Genomic DNA, 6,031 nt, shown 5'->3' with positions numbered 1-6,031 from the left:
GTCAAGTTCTTCACTGCTAACTGACCCCACCAATCCCTCTGCAGGAAAAAGATGTGGCAGTCTTCTTCTGTAAAGATTCTTGTTGTTGTTGTGTGCTGTCGAGTCAGTTCTGACTCACAGCACTACTCCTAGGGTTCCCAAGGAGCAGCTGGTGAGTTTGAACTGCCGACCTTGTGGTTTGCAGTCCAGTGCTGGTCCTACAGCATCTCACCAGGAATTCTGCAAAGATTGCAGTCGTGGAAATCCTATGTGACAATTCTACTCTGTGAAATATGAGTTTGCTATGAATTAGAATCAATGCCACAACACAGAGTTACAACATTTAAGTAAGTATGGAGTGCTTTCTACAGGATAGACCCCCTCTGATGTGTGGTTATGGGCAATATACCAGGAGTGAGTTCACTGATGTGGCATGGCTCGCTGGTGAAAGTCGGTGTCAGTTCTGCAAGCATGAGTGTAAACTAACCTTTTGTGCAGGTGATGGGCCCCTGCTTTTGTTAGCAAGTCTGCAGGTAAAGTTTGAGCCAAAACACAGTTTTCTGAGGCATCCCCAGTCCTCTGAAGCTTCTCCCATACCGACTGACTCCTTAGTCCTTAAAAATGCCACTGAAATTCCACAGGGGCCATCTGGTGCATCTCGACTCAGAGGTTCCTGCTCGGTACCAACACTCTGTCTGTAGGGCTTCCGTGGAGCAAAATCATTTTAAATAACAGAAGCTGGCTTCTATGGAGCTGATAAGACATGTTGTTGTTGTCTGCCGTCGAGTCCATTCGGGCACATAGTGACCCTATATAGGGATTCCGAGAGCAGCTGGTGGGATTGAACCACTAACCTTGCCGTTACCAGTCCAGTGTTTGTCCTATGGTGCCATACCAGGGCTCAGACAGACACCCTCTTAGCTATATGAACATGAACTCTATCAGCTCTTTGAGCCTCACAGCAACTTCAACATCCACTTTCTGATTTTGTGACAAGCATACCATCGATAGGGGCCCAGAGAGGGGCTTATTGTTGAATAGCTGGCAAGTAGTAAAGCCAAAACTGGAACCAAGGACATCTGGCTTCAAAGCCTCTGCTTGTGAATCACTAAAAGCCAGTTGTTGTGCAGTCGACCCCAACTCATGGTGGCCTCACATGTGCAGAACAGAACTGTGCTCCTATGTGGGTTTTACTATGATCACAAGGGCTTTCTTCCAACATGCACAAAGGATGTATCAAGACAGACTGAAACTGCTCTGCATAGTGGGAACCATATAGGTGTCCACAGATCTCGGCACCACTCTGCGTTCTCTTCAGCGAAGGACCGAGATTCTCTCCAGTGACAATGCACAGTGATGTTCAGTTCCACCCTTTTACAGTGAAACCTGAGAACAGCTCTCCAGAGAGACTGAGCAGGGCACATCATAGAAACCCAATATAGCCCCATCCAACATCCCAAACACAGCAACCCAGCCATCACCTTCCAATCACACTAGTGAAAATGTCTGGTAGGACTCTCACACACACAAGCAACTGTCTCATTGTTTTCTTTGTTATTATTCATCAAGTATTCAAATGAATCATTTTAGAAGAAAGTGATCCCAAAAGGGGTGAATGAATGAATGCAAGAAGCAAAAAGTAGTAAGGACAGAAACGTACAAAATATATTGGGAATCTAAATAACTACTACCTAAAAATAGCATTACAAATAGGTAGCAGATAAGAAGAAATCATTAAAATACATTCTATCATTTTCCAAATAAAAATGCTTAAGATTCGTCAACACAACTTGATTCTCTTCTATATGGTTGTCGCTGTTTTGAAGTAACAAAGAAAACTGGGTCCCAGTGAGGAGGGGGAGAGACACCATCCTTCCAGTTCTCGTCTTCACACAAGGTGTGGGGTATTTCCTAAGGCTCATACCCCACACCTACTGTGATTTAGTAGGTGGATATATGTTAGTAAAAAGGCTTAAATCCATTTTAATTCCCCAGAGTCCCTTTAAGTCCAATCGTTTGAATGTAGGTCCATGAGAGTTGGAATTTTTGAGACATTTATAAACTGCATATTCACCCAATTAGACCTTGAAGGAGTTGGTTTTGTTTTGTTTGTTTGTTTTTTCATACAATGTCATAGAAGGTAAGACCCAGTGTCTACTGCACAGGAAGTACAATTCACAGTCAGGACGGGCACGTTAGCTTTGTCCAGCATATCACACACAGCACCGAGCACAGTGCCTAGCCAGTGAGGATCTGTCAGTACCAGGGGACTTCAGAACGTTCACGGAACAATTCCATTACCTTTCAACTCCAGTCTTCCACAAACATTTTTACGTATATACAAAAAGAGAGCAGAAGATATTAAGCAAAACATTATCTACTTGTTTGTTTGTTTGTTTTTATTTTTGCTTTTCAAAAAATAAGAGCTTTCTTTTAATTAAAGTTAGAGTAAAGGGGTTTATTCAAAATCTGTATGTTGAGCAAAGAATCTGGACTATATGAAGAAGAACATTGCATCAGGATTGGATGAAGACTCATTAATAATCTGTGTTATGAAGATGATACAACTTTGCTTGCTGGAAGGGAAGAGCACTTAAAATACTTACTGATGAAGATCAAAGACTACAACCTTCAGTATGAATTGCATCTCAATGTACAAAAAGCAAAACTCCTAACAACTGGCTCAGTAAATAACATCTTGATGAGTGGAGAAAGGACAGAAGTTGTCAAGGATTTTGTTTTACTTGGATCCGCATTCAAAGCAGTCAAGATGTACAAGGGCATATTACATTGCACAAATCTGTTGCAAAAACAAACAAAACAGGTCGCAGCATCCGCACCTCATTCACCTAATGCTCGCTTTGGTGTCTGCAGCTGCCTTCACTTCCTTCCTGAGCAACAAGAACCAGGGGCCAGAAAGTCACCATGTCCATTCTCAAGATTCACGCCAGAGATGTCTTTGACTCCCATGGAAACCCCATTGTTGAGGTTGATCTTCACACCACAAAAGGTCTCTTCAGACCTGCTGTGCCCAGTGGTGTCTCCACTGGTATCTATGAGGCCCTGGAGCTCCGGGACAATGACAAGACCTGCTATCTGAGGAAAGGTGTCTCAAAGGCTGTTGAGCACATCAATAACACTATCATACGTGCTCTGGTTAGCAAGAAGCTGAATGTTGTGGAACAGGAGATCAACAAACTGATGATAGAGATGGACAGAACTGAGAATAAGTTGAAACTTGGGGTCAATGCCATTCTGGGTGTGTCCCTTGGTGTCTGCAAGGCTGGGGCTGTTGAGAAGGGGGTCCCCCTGTACCAGCACATTGCTGACTTGGCTGGCAATTCTGAAGTCATCCTGCCAGTTCCTGCTTTCAACAGTGGCTCTCATGCCAGCAATAAGCTGGCCATGCAGGAGTTCATGATCCTCCCATCAGAGCATCAAACTTCAAGGAAGCGCATGGGAGCCGAAGTTTACCACAACCTGAAGAATGTCATCAAGGAGAAGTATGGAAAGGATGCCACCAACGTGGGGGATGAAGGCAGGTTTACCTCTAACATCCCGGAGAACAAAGAAACCCTGGAGCCACTTAAGACTGTGATTGGAAAAGCTGGTTACACTGACAAGGTGGTGATCGGCATGGACGTAGCCACCTCTGGGAAGTGTGACCCCAGCAGGTACATCTCACCTGGCCAGCTGGAAAACCTGTACAAGGCCTTCATCATGGACTATCCAGTGGTGTCTATCGAGGACCCCTTTGACCAAGATGACTGGGATGCTTGGATAAAGTTCACTTCTACTTCAGGAATCTGGGTGGTAGGGGACAATCTCACAGTGACCAACCCAAAGTGAATATTCAAGGTTGTGAGCGGGAAGTCATACAACTGCCTCCTGCTCAAAGTGAACCAGATCGGCTCCATGACTGAGTCTCTTAAAGCGTGCAAGCTGGTCCAGTCCAATGGGTGGGGCGTCATGGTGTCTCATTGTTCTGGGGAGACTGAGGATCCCTTCATTGCTGACCTGGTTGTGGGGCTCTGCACTGGGACAGATCAAGATGGGTGCACCACGCCTATCGGAGCACTTGGCCAAGTACAACCAGATCCTCAGAACTGTAGAGGAGCTGGGCAGCAAGGCTAAGTTTGCTGACCCCTAGTTCAGAAACTCCTTCGTCAGCTAAGCTCTGGGCAGGCAAGCCTACAGTCAGCTAATTAGACCTCTGCTCCTGATGCGGACAGAGCCTCTGACGTCAGACCAGTACAGCAGGACCTCTGGTAGTTAGTTCCTTTCTCCCCAACCTGCTGATGTTTTCACTGTGTCCTTAGAGCTGTGTCCAAAGCCAAGCTTGGCCATCTGGAACCCTGTTGGAAACCCTAACTGTGTAACCATGTGAGCAGCCCAAATCATTGTTTTTCTCACCATGCTTCCCACCAAGTGTCAGGCCACGTGTACTCCAGTGTGATCCCCCAGGTGCCAACAGGCAGCATCCCCAGTGGTTTCATGTGCAAAATAAAACCTCAGTAAGCCCCCCCTGCAAAAACAAACAAACAAAAAAAAAAAAAACCCTCTTTGCTAAAAAGCAAATATGTCACCTTAAAGACTAGGTGCTCCTGACCCAAGCCCACAGTATTTTCAATCGCCTCATATGCGGTTCAAGCTCACCGGTCGCTCCTCTGAAACCCTGTATAGGGTCGCTATGGGTTGGATCCAACTCAACAACACTTAACAACAACAACATATGCATTTGAAAATGAATAAGGAGAAAATTTGATTCCTTTAAATTACAGTGTTGGGGAAAATATTGACTATGTCCTGGATAAACTTAAGAATGAAGAATCTGTCCTGGAAGAAATACAACAGTATACTCCTTAGAAGCAAGATGGCAAGACTTCATCTCACATGTGTTGGCCATGTTGTCGGTACTGGTTTCTGGAGGGCTTCGTGCTTGGTGAAGTAGAGGGTCATGGGGGAAGAAGAAGACCCTCAGTGAGATGTACTGGCAGAGAGGCTCCAATAATGACTTCAAACTCAGCAAAGACTGTGAGGATGGTGCAGGACCACGCATACAGTTGTTGTGAGTCAGAACAGTCAGGACCCCTAAGGACAACAGGAAAACAAATTGTTGGTGTTCACAGCCACTGCCATCATTGTCTAACGCCAGCACCGCCTAGCTCGCCGAGCTCCAGCTGAAGGAGAAGGGGGATTTTTGTTTTTAATGCTTATAGGTTAAGTGAGGAGGTCTCCATACCATGGCTCATACAAAGCAGACTGCCCCCCAATCAACCAGTGTGAAAGCACCCAGGAAGCAACTGGCTACAAAAGCTACTCGTCAGAGTGTACCCTCTACTGGAGCGGTGAAGAAACTTTATCATTATAGGTGCTACTGTGGCGCTTCGTGAAATTAGATGTTCTCAGAAGGAGACCAAACTTCTGATTCGTAAACTCCCCTTCCAGCATCTGGTGCGAGAAATAGCTCAGGACTTCAAAACAGATCTGCGCTTCCTGAGTGCAGCTCTTGGTGCTTTGCAGGAGGCAAGTGAGGCCTAGCTGGTTGGCCTTTTTGAAGACACCAACCAATGTGCTATCCATGTCAAACGTGTAACAATGATGCCAAAAGACACATTGCATACATGGAGAATGTGCTTAAGGATCCACTATAATGGAAAACATTTCATTCTTCAAAAAAAAAAAAAAAATCTCTTCTTCCTATTATTGGTATTTCTAAACGTTGGATTCCCCCCACCCCCTTGGGGTCAAAAGGTACCTAAGTATATGATTGCGAATGGAAAAATAGGGGATAGTAATCAGGTATTAGCAGTTTTTTCATTTTCATTTGTGTGAATTTTTAATATAAATGTGGGGACATAAAGCGTTAATGCAAGTCAAAATGTTTCAGTGAACAAGTTTCAACAGTTCAACTTTACAACAATTATAAATAAACTTATTAAATTTTTCTGGACAATGCCAGCCAGCATTTGGATTTTTTTTTAAACAAGTAAATTTCATATTGACAGGAACTAAATGGTGTTTGTAGCATTTTTATCAAATGGTAGATTCC

General features: G+C 44.5%; 1 pseudogene; it reads left to right on the top strand.

Annotated features, from left to right (window-relative positions):
- The first annotated feature begins 2,904 nt into the window (after positions 1-2,904).
- LOC102821644 lies at positions 2,905-4,129 on the top strand (annotated as a pseudogene).
- Positions 4,130-6,031: the final 1,902 nt, after the last annotated feature.

Source organism: Chrysochloris asiatica, unplaced genomic scaffold (assembly GCF_000296735.1).
Source record: "Chrysochloris asiatica unplaced genomic scaffold, ChrAsi1.0 scaffold00283, whole genome shotgun sequence".
Classification (NCBI taxonomy): Eukaryota; Metazoa; Chordata; class Mammalia; order Afrosoricida; family Chrysochloridae; genus Chrysochloris; species Chrysochloris asiatica.
The sequence above is the reverse complement of the archived record's forward strand: the minus strand, read 5'-3'. Positions and strand labels throughout refer to the sequence as shown.